The 15467-nt window shown below is 43.4% G+C and overlaps 1 protein-coding gene across 2 annotated transcripts in view; it reads right to left on the reverse strand.

The window, feature by feature from the left end:
- LOC308236154 (cell adhesion molecule CEACAM21-like) overlaps positions 1-15467 on the reverse strand; it is a 50445-nt gene that overhangs the window by 29564 nt on the left and 5414 nt on the right. The window lies entirely within an intron of this gene.

Here is a 15467-nt window from a genome sequence, read left to right on the forward strand (position 1 = left end):
TCACTGGTGGCTGGAGGATTTTAAAGAATCTTTTGGTCTTACAAGGAAAATAAGAATCCACATTCAAAAAAATTTTAATAAAAGGCTTAGCCATCTGAATAAGTTCAATTTATTCCCACTGTTACAAATGAATGGGTTTTGCCTGTTGTGCCTCTCTATAGATAAAATATTTATTTATTTATATTTTAAATAAATTATGGTTTGTTTAACTAGGTTATTTCTACATCAGATTATATATAGTTCAAAAGCAGTTAAATGTATGTGATCTGAAGAGAATAATGTACAATAAATAAGACTCTTCTTAAAACTTTCATCCATGAACTTCCCCCTTCTTTCTACTTAGTAATAAAAGGCATTTTTAGGTTCATATAAACACATCCTTTACAACTTCCTGAACAGAAAATTAGTATATAAATATCACTGGGAATTCAGTAAATAAGTCACAGGACAATAAGTTCAATTGTGCAGTTGTGAAATGTAATGTGAAAGAGGTTTGGAAACCTTAAGGCTGGGTAATCTGCCGTGTTTCCAACATGTCTTCGACTACCTTTAGGGAGCATGTGGTTTCCTTCTTCAAATAAGCTCCGTTATTTGACTAGTTGCCCAACTAGCATATTTCATGTTGTCCTTTTTTGTGTTTGCACTTGCTCAAACAAAGCCCTCATATTGCTGCTGCTCAGTGTCAATGCCTGTGCAAAACACTTTCTTAAAAGGTCAAGGTATTCAAGTCCTCCTTGGGTGTGTTTCACCTCAGTGTACTGCTGACAGTATATGTGGTTGTGTGGATTAGTCAGCATAAGCCCCTCTGAGAAAAAGGCTGCTTTAGCGTGGTCATGTTTATTGATACAAAGCCCTGCACGTCCAGGCCAGGCTTCTTGGACTCCAACAAAGTGTTCCAGACACTCATTCAGTTCCCGAATGCCTCCACGTTTGCCCCTGGGCTTTTAGAGTGGCAATCTTATGCTTTCCAGGTGCAGTGTTAAATGGACCTTCATGTAAGAATTGATCATGCAGCTGTACAGCATCATTGTATCTTTCCATGGCTTCAAATCTCATGCCAGGTAGTGGTTGACTGTGACTGCCAGAGAACCGTCTTCCCAACTCTTTAGCAAAGCCAAGCCGAGTCAACCTGCCCGTAGTCTAGGGCTGCACTCATCACCTGTTCATATAGATCCAAATATCAGCTCCAAGCTTAGTAGCATATCGATCAATTAATTCCTGTCCAACTTCCACAAATTCTATTTTTCAGTTTTCTTTGCTCCATTTTCTCATTTCCTCTCACATTTCTTCCTAGGCAACATCATAAAGCTTTGCTATCTTCACCATCTTCCCAGATGTTTAATTTCTTTCCTTTTTTTTTTTTTCTGTTAATCCTTATCCGAGGATATTTTTTCCCTTGATTTTTAGGAAGAGTGAGAGAGAAAGGGAAAGACAGAGAGAAACGTCGATGTGAGAGAAACACATCAATTGGTTGCCTCCTAAACGAGCCCCAACCAGGGCCTGGGCCAGAGAGGAGCCTGCAAACAAGGTATGTAGCCTTGACCGGGACTCTTAGTCTGAAGGCCAACACTCTATCCACTGAGCCAATTAATTGCTATGGAAATTAATTTCTTTTTTAAATGAAACGATCAGGTCACTAGTTGTGCTTGTCTGTATATATGTCTGTATGTTCACCTCTATAGGAAATAATTAGAATTGATTTATATATATATATTTTTTAAAACCCTCAGCTTAATAGGCTTACAGGAATTAAGAAATATTAACAAAACCTAACTCAATTTTCAGTGCATAACCTGGAAACATTTTTCATGAATAAGATGATGCTAATTTTTGTCAGAGGAATTAATAACATATCTAAAAAAGGAATCAATGACATACATAAAATGGATGAGTATGATTGAAGATATTCTTATGTTTCTTTTTTTTTTTAAATATATTTTTATTTTTTACAGAGAGGAAGGGAGAGGGTTAGAGAGTTAGAAACATCGGTGAGAGAGAAACATCGACCAGCTGCCTCCTGCACACCCCCTACTGGGGATGTGCCCGCAACCAAGGTACATGCCCTTGACCGGAATCGAACCCGGGACCCTTCAGTCCGCAGGCCGACGCTCTATCCACTGAGCCAAACCGGTTTCGGCTGAAGATATTCTTATGTTTCTAATGAGAATGATTTCAGCTACTACGGAAAAAACACTAAAAATTATCCTATATTTATTTTAGAAGAGGGAGCTTCATGAACCACTGTGTAGAAATATGGTTTAATTAAGTTAAATACGTATAATTTATTAATTATACTTGCTTTCTCCTTACTACTTAAGTGAAATATCAGTAATTCAAAAATCACTTCTACAGCAATCTGTTTATATACCACCCAATGCAACAAATAAAAGAAATAAGACCAGAGAAACCAAGATGGCAGCATAGGTAAACGCCTGAACTTGTTGTCTCTCACAACCACTTCAAAACTACAACTAAAAGACAAAACGGACATCATCCAGAACCACAGGAAGGCTAGCTGAGTGGAAATTCTACAACTAGAAGAGAAGAGAAGAGCACACTGAGACTCAGAGGAGGTGCGGGAGTAAAGTGCAGAGGTATGGAGGTGCGCGCAGGCTGGCAACTGAGTACGCAGCTGGCTTTTTCAATCCAGAGGGAGACACAAGCTCCCGACTGCTCTGAACTCCAGTTCTGGGCGAGACTCTGGGGACCCAGACTCCTACAGGGGAAACTGGACTGTCTGGCAGCGGGCAGAACTCAAGGGCAGCTTTCTCTCAGAGGTGCTTGCAGCTATTACCAAGGGACACTGAGACCCGGGGGGCCTCTTAGGGCAGGGCTGAGGATCAGCCATTGCTGTTTGCTCCACCCTGAGACCCCGCTTCACCCAAGCTGTGCGTAGAGGCTTTTGCATATGAATGGCCTGGTCCTTTGCAACCTAAAATTACCTAACAAACTGCAGCTGGGTCAGAGAGCCCCAGAGCCACCAAAAGAAGGCACAAGACCCCACAACATTGCTTCACAGCTGGGCCTCATCTGGGCACCTCCAAACCCCAAACAAAGAAGAGGAATCTGCAGATCTCTCCATAGCTCCTGCTGGGTGGACTCAGGCAGAGGCTAAATTTGCACCTCCTTGGATTTCCCAGTGGTCAGAGTGGGACTATCCAGATTACAACTCCTCAGATCCATAAGGGACACACTCAAGGGGCAGACTCAGTGAGCACCAAAGCCCCACTGAAGCAAGTCTTGCCCCATAAGGGTGTCTCCAGCACAGAAGTTCTCCCATGGTAGACACAGCTGATCCTCACAGCCAACTGGCCTGGAGGTCAATCCCTCCCAGTGATACCAACAACAATCAAGGCTTAACTACAACAAGACTGCACACACAGCCCACAAAGGGGTGCACCAAGAGTGTCCACCTCAGGTAATTGGGGAAGCTGAGCCACTGGGCCCTATAGAACACCTACCACACAAAGCCACTCTATCAACTCAGGGAAGCAGCCAAAATGCGGAGACAAATAAACAGGTCACAAATGACAGAAATGGAGGAAAGCAAACTACTGGATATAGAGTTCAAAACCACGGTTATAAGGTTTTTCAAGAATCTTCTAGAAACTGCCGATAAATTTAGTGAGACCCTTGAGGATATGAAAAAGGACCAATCAGAAATTAAGCATACACTGACTGAAATAAAGAATAATATACAGAGCTCCAACAGCAGACTAGAGGATCCCAAGAATCAAGTCAAAGATTTGAAATACGAAGAAGCAAAAAACACCCAACCAGAAAAGCAAAAAGAAAAAAGAATCCAAAAGTATGAAGATAGTGTAAGGAGCCTCTGGGACAACTTCAAGCGTACCAACATCCAAATTATGGGGGTGCCAGAAGAAGAGAGAGAGCAAGATATTGAAAACCTATTTGAAGAAATAATAACAGAAAACTTCCCCCACCTGGTGAAAGAAATAGACTTACAAGTCCAGGAAGCGCACAGAACCCCAAACAAAAGGAATCCAAAGAGGACCCCACCAAGACACATCATAATTAAAATGCCAAGGGCAAAAGACAAAAAGAGAATATTAAAAGCAGCAAGAGAAAAACAGTTAGTTACCTACAAGGGAGTACCCATATGATTGTCAGCTGATTTCTCAACAGAAACTATGCAGGCCAGAAGGGAGTGGCAAGAAATATTCAAAGTGATGAATAGCAAGAATCTACAACCAAGATTACGCTACCCAGCAAAGCTATCATTCAAAATTGAAGGTCAGATAAAGAGCTTCACAGATAAGAAAAAGCTAAAGGAGTTCATCACCACCAAACCAGTATTATATGAAATGCTAAAAGGTATTCTTTAAGAAGAGGAAGAAGAAGGAAAAGGTAAAGATAAAAATTATGAACAACAAATATATGTCTATCAACAAGTGAATCTAAAAATCAAGTGAATAAAAAATCTGATGAACAGAATAAACTGGTGAATATAATAGAATCAGGGGCATAGAAAGGGAGTGGACTGACAATTCTCGGGGGGAAAAGGGTGTGGGGGTGCAGGAAGAGACTGGACAAAAATCGTACACCTGTGGATGAGGACAGTGGGGGGCGGTAAGGGCAGAGGGTGGGTGGGAACTGGGTGGAGGGGAGCTATGGGGGGGAAAAAAGGAACAATTGTAATAATCTGAACAATAAAGATTTATTTTTTAAAAAGAAAAATAGCCAAAACCGGTTTGGCTCAGTGGATAGAGCGTCAGCCTGCGGACTGAAGGGTCCCAGGTTCGATTCCGGTCAAGGGCACGTAACTTGGTTGCGGGCACATCCCCAGTAGGAGGTGTGCAAGAGGCAGCTGATCGATGTTTCTCTCTCATCGATGTTTCTAACTATCCCTCTTCCTTCCTCTCTGTAAAAAAATCAATAAAATATATTTTTAAAAAAAAAGAAAGAAAAATAAATAAAAACATTAAAAAACAATTTTTTTAAACCAAATGCAGGTTATGGCCTGTTTCTGTGGTGAGGTCTGTGTGATATCCTGCCCAGGATCTGTGCCCTGGGTCCTGGAGGGCAGCTGGGCTGGATGGAGAAAGCACACTAGATGTAAAGGAGGTGAGGACGGTATCTCTTTGGGGGAGAACAGCTGCCAGTCCAGGCACTAGAGCCTGGATCCAGGATTAGAGAAGTGGTAAGGGTCGGGGAGGGCAAGGCCAGAGGCTACAGTGGTGGACTTAAGAGTCCTGAGTGGCCTTGCTGACCACCTGCCGCATAGGAGAACCTCCAGGGAGGCTGAGTCCACACTGTGGGTGTTTTGAAGAGACACTCTCTGACTGAGGGAGGGACATGGAAAGGGACCAGAGTAGAAATGAGAGCCAGGGTACAGTGAAGGAATGCACAGGGTGCAGAAAAACCTTCTAAAGCAGTGGTTCTCAACCTTTCTAATGCCGCGACCCTTTAATACAGTTCCTCATGTTGTGGTGACCCCCAACCATAAAATTATTTACGTTGCTACTTCATAACTGTAATTTTGCTACTGTTAATGAATCGTAATGTAAATATCTGTGTTTTCTGATGGTCTTAAGCTCTATAGCAGCGGTTCTCAACCTGCGGTTAAACCCACAGGTTGAGAACCGCTAACAGGGTCGCCTAAGACCAGGGATCCTCAAACTTTTTAAACAGGGGGCCAGTTCACTGTCCCTCAGACCATTGGAGGGCCGGACTATAGTTTAAAAAAAAACAAAAAACTATGAACAAATTCCTATGCGCACTGTGGGCCCAGGACGAGTCAGCTGCTAAGCAGGACAGGCAGCGGCACCCAGCGGGCCGGATAAATGTCCTCGGCGGGCCGCATGTGGCCCGCGTGTTCATAGTTTGAGGACGTCTGCCACCATCAGAAAACACAGATATTTACATTACAATTCATAACAGTAGCAAAATTACAGTTATGAAGTAGCAACAAAAATAATTTTATGGTTGGGGGTCACCACAACATGAGGAACTGTATTAAAGGGTCGCGGCATTAGAAAGGTTGAGAGCCACTGTTCTAAAGGCTTCCAGGTGGCATCTCTTTGGTCACTGGTGCCAGGAAGCCTGGACCCTCCCCTTCTTAAGGTATTGTCAGCACCTCCTCAGGAGGCTGGAGGAGCAGTAAGCTACAGTCTCCCAGTGGGGAAAAGTCTTAAAAGTGGACTGATCTGTGCATGTTCCTTTGAATACACAACTGTCCAATCCTAGTTGATTCAGCATCCAACCAGCCCTTTGGGGAAAACAAGGCAGTAACGGGCATGCTCAGAGGGCAAGTGAGGAGCACATTACACTGTGGAGGTCCTTTATGTCAGATGAACTGTATGTGAGCAAGTAGCTCTGACCCCAGAAGAGGACCCTGCCTCAACTTTGCCACTGGCATCTAAGGTTCTAGGTACCCAACCCTCACTCACCCCTTTCCTAACTCCCTTGGGCTCAGCAAGCTTCAGGGACACCCTGCCCCTCTCCCCTTCCATCAGACACCCCAACACCCACTACCAGACTGCTCCTCAGCCTCCACTAGGTGTCTTTTTTCTATGCGCTTACTCCCAATTGCAGCCTCGGGATCAGAAATCTTGGGGTACTGAGGAGGCGAAATTTTGTTTCTATGGTGCGTCCTGGAGAAGCTGAAATTGCGGGATTCTGACCTGCCTTGGGGAAGAGCAACACCAGTCTCGCCCTGGTCAGAGCCCAACACTGAAAACCTAGGCCCTCAGTCTGGAAACCAGGAGCCCTGGGCTCTAACCCACGCAGTCTCCCCAATAGCCACCTCCCCCACCTCTCAAAACCTGCCACCTGCCTTTTACACACTTCCCTCGGGCGGGAGTTTCCTAGACCTCTTCAGATCTGACACAGAGTGCCTGCCTGACTTCCTTCCTCCTTAGAGTCTCCTCCCGCCTTTTCTCAAGCATTTAGTCGACCTGTCCGGTCCTCAAAGCCTCCCATCCCTCCTTGCCCTCTAGATGCCCAGTCCCCCAGCGACCTCTAATCTCTTCCTCACTCTCTAGTCTCTCTCTCACACTTCTCCCACGGTCCCCGTTGCCACTTCCCCTGGGGTCACGAAGTCTAAACAGAAGGCTCCTGAGCCTCAATAGTGACCTGGCGTTTCTCTGGCTACCTGTTTTTAGGGTCCCGTTCTCTCTCCACTCCACTCCCCTCCCCCAAGGTCTGCCACTCCCGCCCCGTGTTCTATTTTCTTTAAATGTTTTCCTGTGCTTTCACCCCATCTAAAGAAGAACACACCCTACCACGGACTCCCCAAATCCACTGTTTGGTCCCAGGATCAAGATCTTCAAGAATCTTGTTCTTTCTTCCAAAAAGCCATTCTGCCTCTTAAGACCACACGAGGTCTTGAGAGTGGCTTTCTCTTCCTCCCAACCCCATCCTCCAGCCCCAGTGACTCTGTCCACCTCACCCCACCCCAACCCCAATTTGAAGCCCTCAACCTCTCCTGAACACTTACTCCCCTCACTAATCCTTCTACATTCTCTTCATCCTAAGCCAAAATAACAAACTATACCCTTCCTTTCCTCTCCTCCTCTTTAATGATTACCATTTTTAATGTAATTCTGCCCTTGTTGCCTGCTCTTGAAGCACCCTGGTTTCTAACAGTCATCTGGCCTGCAGGTCTCTCTAGGATTTGCTCTATTCTCAGAAGCTAACCAGAGCCAACAAATCCCAACAGAAATTCAAGGATAGGGTCTATTTTCCAGTATTTTGTATCCTATCTGTGAACTCTCTTCAAAACAGGCATATGAAGTTGTTGAAAATGACATTGAAAGCCAAGAATATCTTCTGTGTTGTTGATGCACCCCTGGATGGCGCTCAGTGATCACAGGGCTGTGAAGGGATTAGGGGCACAGGCCCAGGTGGACATGTGTTTGTCTAGTAGAGGCCTGTACCCTGCTGCCTCTTTGAGGAGTCCTTATACTCCGTACACCATCAAGGTTCTATGACAAAATGTCTTTGAAAGATTTGTGCTTCTGCTTTCTTACATGGAGGTGAAAATGCATGTGGAATTGGAACAATGTTGGTGGTTAGGGTCCTTTCAGCTCTCTAGCTAACAGTGGGTCATTTACCACACATGTAATTTTCTCAATGTGCCTGGCAATGTTCGTGAGGAGACCTTAGATATTACCTTTGTTCTGATTTGTGATCCTATGGAGGGAGGCTGTGAAAACAATTTTAGATGAGAGACTAAGGAGTGAGCAGGTGGTCACCTGGGTGTCTCCAAAGCACATCTGAGTGGATAAGACATCCAGCCTGTTTACACAATCTCTAAAAGTGCGGGAGACCAGAAGCCTGAAACAGGCATCACTGTGCTAGAATCCTGATGTTTGTCTGCAGGACCCTGCTCCATCCACAGACTCTCTGGAGTAATCTGTTTTTGCCTTTTCCAGCTTCTGGAGTCTGTTCTCATTCTTGGTTCATGTCCCCCCATCACACGCATTTTCCCTCCCCTACTCCTATAGTCACATCTGCTCTTTTCCTTCTGTTGTTTAATCTCCCTGTGACTCAATCTTTCCTTCATAAGAACACTTGAGATTACATGAAGGGACCACCTGAAAAATCTAGAATAGTTTTTCCATCTCACCACCTATGACTTCATCACATGTGCAAAGTGTATTGTGCAGGGAATATAACATTCACAGGTTCCAGGGATAAAACTCCGGATATCTTTAGGGGGGCGATGATTGTTCCTACCACAGTATTCAAAGAACTTCAAAATGTCTTTTCTTCATATTATAAAAAGCTTTTTAAAACTACCTGTTTCATTCCTGTGTTCTTGAATGGAGGAAGTGTTGTCCCCGCAGTTGAAGCTCTTCACGGTACCAGCTCTAGAGGAGGGTACCATGGCTTCCCACCCCCTTGGAACTTTGTGTTGTCAGACATCCTTCCAGACAATCTGGTTCCATTGGAATGAAAAGGGGGCGGGGCACTGGCGCACAGGCTCCTTGGCCTGGAGCACCCCCTAAGGGTGTGGGGTTGGCTCATGTCAGATCTGTGACTCTGTAAGAAGCCAGCCTTCCAGGTCTGAAGTCATTCCTGGGACTGAAGGCACACACATGCTCATGATGTCTTCCAAAGATTCATTAACTTCATTTATGAAAGACAAAGCTTTAGAATTTCTAATGGACAAGTTGACTACATTCCTTATGAATGAATTTTAAATACTTCTGACACATTAGCGATGTGTCCAATGAACCAGTCACCAACCTTCTTACATCAGAAGTTGCCTAATTCTATTTATTTATTTATTCATTTGAATTTATTGGAGTGACAAAAAAATAAAAAAAGGGGCCCAAGACCTGGCACTAGCACCAGACTGCCTTGTTTGACAGCTGGGTCTTCCCTAAGCACTTCCAAGCCCAATATAAATAGCAGCCATCTGAAGACCTCTCTATAGCTCCTGCCAGGTGGCCTCAGGCAGTGGCTGACTTTGCACCTCCCGGGAGGACCCAGAGTCAGTGCACCCAGTGGACAGCTAGAGACCATACCAGATTACAACTCTACACATTCACAAGTGACACATTCAAGGAGCAGACTCAGTGAACACCAAAGCCCCACTGAAGCAAGTCCAGCTCCATAGGGGTGTCTACTACACAGCTGCTCTTTCACTATAGTTGCAGCCAGTCCTTACAGACAATTGGCCTGAGGCTCAATTCTTTCCAGTGATGCCAACAGAAATCAAGGCTCAACTACAACAAAACTATGCACCTAGAGGGCCAAGTTCAGGTGACTGGGAGGCTGGGCCCTACAAGACACCTATTCCATAAGGCCACTCTACCAATTCCACAAGACCAAGACATAGCAGCAATTTAAGCAAAGTGTGAGAGCTGCATGAGCTATAGGTGTAATAGGCAGTTAGACAGACATGAGCACAGCAAGGATGATAGGCCAAGTATAGAATCTCACCAGGGCAGAAAGCCCCAGGTGCCTAGCAAGAGGGAAAAGAAGAACCTCATCCCAGAGTAACCTCTCCTCCCTCAGCCTATCACTGGTCATGCAGTTTGGATCCCTGACCTTTCATATTGCTAGTCCTGCAATTTAGACCTCTGGGCCTTTTCCTCCCTAAAGATAATATCTAGGCCTAAGTTGTATTTTAGCTCCACAAACCAGAAAAGCAGCAAAATCAGACAAGTGACACCATGGCTACCCTAGGACCAGCTGCATTGACTAATGACCCCTTGCCCTGTCTCCGACCAATCAGTGGAGATCCTAACCCTAAATGAGAACACCTAGAAAGCTGATAAATATTTTATTGAGACCCTTGCCTGAGATCTCCCCTAGGATTTTCACCCGCAAGAGAGAGATAAGTTGCCCTGGCCAGTTTGGCTCAGTGGATAGAGCGTCAGCCTGTAGACTGAAGGGTCCCTGGTTCGATTCCGGCCAAGGGCATATGCCCAGGTTTCGGGCTTGATCCCCAGTAGTGGGTGTGCAGGAAGCAGCCAATCAATGATTCTCTCTCATCATTGATGTTTCTATCTCTCTCTCTCTCTCCCTTCCTTTCTGAAATCAATAAAGATAAATTTTTTAAAAAGAGAGAGAGAGAAAGAGAGAGAGAGAGAGAGAGAGAGAGATAAGTACCCTCAACAGAAAGGACCCAGGGTGTGCTCCCCCACAAGGGAACATGCCCATGCATTCCTTTCCCCTCTCCTCCCTCCACAGGCATGTATCTCCTAAACTCCAAGGGACACCAGGAGACTTGCAACCAGGGGAGGGAGCAATGGGCAGCAGCAGCTTCTCCCGGGCTAACCTCCTGAACCTGTCTCAAAGGCCCTCTTTTCTCTCACTTTCCAGTGAGTTAAAGCAGCCCAGCCTAGACTCTCCTATCGCTTCTTCTATGCCCTTCCTTGTTTCACTGTCCTAAGTGTGTTTTTGCTGTGGCAAATAAAATCTTGCCTGCTTTGCTACACTATGTCTATTGATTGAAATCTTTCCTTCAAGAAGACAAGAACCAAGGTCTCGTCATTTCACCAGTAACATAGGGACATCCACATTTGTGCCCATTCAGGGATCTGCCACATCTATGAAGCTTATATGGCTCCAATAGTCTGGGCCATGCTGGACGTACCTTCCAGAGTAAAGGACAAGTTACTGCACTTGTACCTCCATCTAATCCATGTTAGAAGGATGAAAAATGATTTTTGAAGCCTCTGGTGGGACATAATAAGAAAATTACATGCAGACTCCCAGGGTTTGGAGCAAGGTCATGTTTTCTACAGCAATAGAACAACATTCCTGACCTACCTCTAGGTTTCAAAAGACATGGAGTATCTGAATGTGGGAAGTAACATGTCCAGGTAACCAGAACTCCTCATCATGACCTGGGTTCTATCACATCCACCAACATACTATTAAGGTCAGGTGGGGAGAACAGCATCCATAACAAGTAGACAAGGACAGGTGTCCTAGACAATTGAACCTACCACTCCAGCACTGTGACTTGACAGCAGCACTGTGACCTGACACACATCTTCGTTCACTCTGACGAGTCAACAAAGAAGGAAAAGGAGGCCCATACTCCAAATGATTCTTTACTTCAATCCTGGCATATCTACAATTCCCCCACCTGTCCAAATTGCTATTCAGCTTTATTCACTCACATACAAATCCTCAGCTAGCTTGTTTACTGGAATAAAGGAGGCCTTTGAAAAGAGGGCAACATTTTGCTTTTCTGCAGTGCATCCAAGAGATGCTGAAATTTCTAACTCCAGATGACACTTTAAAGCAAGCTGCACACATCAACCTGGTTACAGGTAGATACTGTAAAACTTTGGCACTCACTCTGCTTGCTGTATATTTGTTCCCTGCTCTTCATTCACCACCTTCCCCTAGACTGTTATCCTAATCTCTTTTCTAGTCTGACTACCTCACACTCAAACTCCCTTCCTGATTCAAGTCACCAAACACCCTCAGCTCAAGTCTTCTGTATTCATGGTATCCTCATTCCTCCAATCCCTTATCGCGCTCCAGCTAATAGATCCCCCACAGGATACTCATCTCCCTCTCCCACTTGGCTTCTTTCCCATGCCCCCTATAGTCCTGTACATGGGGGGCTCCCTCTTGTCCCTAATGTCAGGGCACTGATGTGACTTTTCAAGTCCTTATCCTTTCCTTCATTCTCTATATTGCAACCCTAAACCCATCTCAGTCTGGAAGAACAGTACTCTGGACTTCATCAAAGCAATTTTGAGAGATTAAAAATGGTGGCAGAGTAAGTGGATGCTACACAGATATGCTCCCAGGAACAAACTGGTATTACAACTAAAATACAGAAAAACTTCCTGAATAATCAACAGAAAACTCACAGGAGAGAACCCTGACACCTATGGACCGAAAATGGAGACTGCATAGAGATTGGTAGGTGGGACGGAGGTGCAAAAGGGCTGGCCAGATGCCTACAGATAGCACCTGAGTCCCGGAGAGAGATCTCAGCTTAAGGAAGCACTGGGACAGTGTGAAACATAACAATATTAGAATAGCACTTGTACCAGAAGATGCAGAAAGGAAGAAAGGCATAGAGAAGGTGTTTGAAGAAATAATGGCAGAAAACTTCCCTAACCTGGTAAAGGAAAAAGTTAGGAGGCACAGAGAACCTCAAACAAGAAGAACCCAAGCAGACCCATGCCCAGACACATCATAATTAAAATGCCAAAAATTAAAGACAAAAAGGGAATCTTAAAGGCAGCAAGAAAAAAGAAAACTTTTACCTACAAAGGAGTTCCCATAAGGCTGACACCTAATTTCTCATCACAAACTCTATAGGCCAGATGGGAATGGAATAAATTACTTAAGGTAATGGAAAGCAAGGATCTGAGACCAAGATTACTATATCCAGCAAGGATATCATTCAAAATAGCTGGTCAAATAAGAACGTCCCAGACCAAAAAAAAGGCTAAAGGAATACATCACCACCAATCCAGCATTACAAGAAATGCTAAAGGGACTGCTGTAATGAGAAGAAGAAACAGAGAGAGAAATCTAGCCATACAGAAATATAATGGCAATAAATAAGTACCTATCAGTAATAACCCTAAATGTAAATGGACTAAATGCTCCAATCAAAAGGCGTAGGGTAGCAATGTGGATACAAAAACATGACCCAACTATATGCTGTCTTCAAGAGACCCACCTCAGAACAAAAGACCACACAGGATGAGAGGGAAGAGATGAGAAAAATTTTTTCCATGCAAATGGAAAAGAAAAAAAAAAGCTGGAGTAACAATACTCATATCCAATAAAATAGACTTCAAAATAAAGTCCATCACAAGAGACAACAAAGGCCACTACATAATATACTAAAGGGATCAATCCAACAAGAGGATATAACCCTGGTAAACATATATGCACCCAACATAGGAGCACCTAAATATATTTAAAAAAAAAACTTCTAGAAGACTTTAACGGAGAGATCGACAACAATACAGTCATAGTAGGGGACTTTAACACCCCTCTGACTGCACTGGATAGACCTTCCAGACAAAAACTTAACAAGGAAACAGAAACTCTAAAGGACACACTGGATCAGATGGATTTAGTTGACATTTATAGAACATTTCACCCCAACGCAGCAGAATACAAAAGTGCAGGTCCGGGCGGCTTCACAAGGGAGTTTTACCAAACATTCAAAGAAAAACTAACACCTATACTCCTCAAACTATTTCAGAAAATCCAAGAGGAAAGAACACTTCCAAACTCTTTTTATGAGGCCAGCATTATCCTAATCCCAAATCCAGATAAAGACACTACAAAGAAAGAGAATTACAGGTCAACATCCCTGGTGAACATAGATGCTAAAATCCTCAACAAAATATTAGCAAATTGCATCCAGCAATATATTTAAAAGATCATACATCATGATCTAGTGGGATTTATTCCCGGGATGCAAGGCTGGTACAATATTGCAAGTCAATAAACATGATACATCACATAAACAAATTGAAAGGCAAAAATCACATGATTATATCAATAGAGGCAGAAAAAGCATTTGACAAAATCCAACAACCATTTTTGATAAAAACTCTCAGCAAAGTGGGACTAGAGGGAGCATATCTCAACATGATAAAGGCCATTTATGACAAACCTACAGCCAACATCATACTCAATGGGCAAAAACTAAAACCATTTTCCCTAAGAACAGGAACAAGATAGGGATGTCCACTTTCACCACTCGTGTTTGACACAGTACTGGAAGTGCTAGCCATAGCGATCAGACAAGAAGAAATAAAAGGCATCCAAATTGAAAAGAAGATGTAAAACTGTCATTATTCACAGACGATATGATATAGTACATAGAAAACCCCAAAGACTCCATCAAAAAACTACTAGACTTAATAAATGAATTTGGCAATGTAGCAGGATACAAAATTAACACAGAGAAATCTATGGCTTTTTTTATACACCAATAATGAACTCACAGAAAGAGAAACTAAAAAAAAATCCCATTTACCATTGCAACAAAAAATTAAGGTACCTAGGAATTAATTTAACCAAGGAGGTAAAGGACCTGTACTCAGAAAATTATAGAATGCTGAATAAAGAGATAGAGGAAGACATAAACAAATGGATAAAGGACTTAAACGTGAGACAGGAAACCATAAATATCTTAAAGAATCCATAGGCAGCAAAATATCAGATATATGTCGTAGCAATATCTTTACTGATACAGCTCCTAAGGCAATGGAAACTAAGGAGAAAATAAACAAATGGGACTACATCAAAATAAAAGTCTTCTGCACAGAAAAAGAAACCATCAACAAAACAACAAGAAAGCCCACTGCATGGGAGAACATATGTGCCAATGCTATCTCAGATAAGGGTTTAATCTCCAAAGTTTACAGAGAACTCAGACAACTTAACAAAAGGAAGATAAACAATCCAATCAAAAATGGGCAAAGGACCTAATAGACACTTCTCGAAAGAGGACATACAGACGGCCAAGAGACATAAAAACATGCTCAAAGTCACTAATCATCTGAGAGATGCAAATCAAAACAACAATGAGGTACCACCTCACACCTGTCAGAATGGTTATCATCAACAAATCAACAAACGACAAGTGCTGGCAAGGATGCGGAGAAAAAGGAACCCTCTTGCACTGCTGGTGGGAATGCAGACTGGTGCAGCTACTGTGGAAAACAGTATGGAGTTCCCTCAAAAAATTAAAGATGGAGCTCCCATTTGACCCAGTAATCCCACTTCTAGGAATATATCCCAAGAAATCAGAAACACTAATCAGAAAGGATATATGCAACCCTATAATCATAGCAGCACAATTTACAATAGCTAAGATTTGGAAACAGCCTAAGTGCCCATCAGCAGATGAGTGGATTAAAAAACTGTGGTACATCTACACAATGGAATACTACACTGCTGTAAAAAAGAAGGACCTCTTACCATTTGCAGCAGCATGGATGGGCCTGGAGAGTATTATGCTAAGTGAAATAAGCCAGTCAGAGAAAGATAAA

The sequence above is a fragment of the Plecotus auritus genome (assembly GCF_963455305.1).
Source record: "Plecotus auritus genome assembly, chromosome: 10".
NCBI lineage: Eukaryota > Metazoa > Chordata > Mammalia > Chiroptera > Vespertilionidae > Plecotus > Plecotus auritus.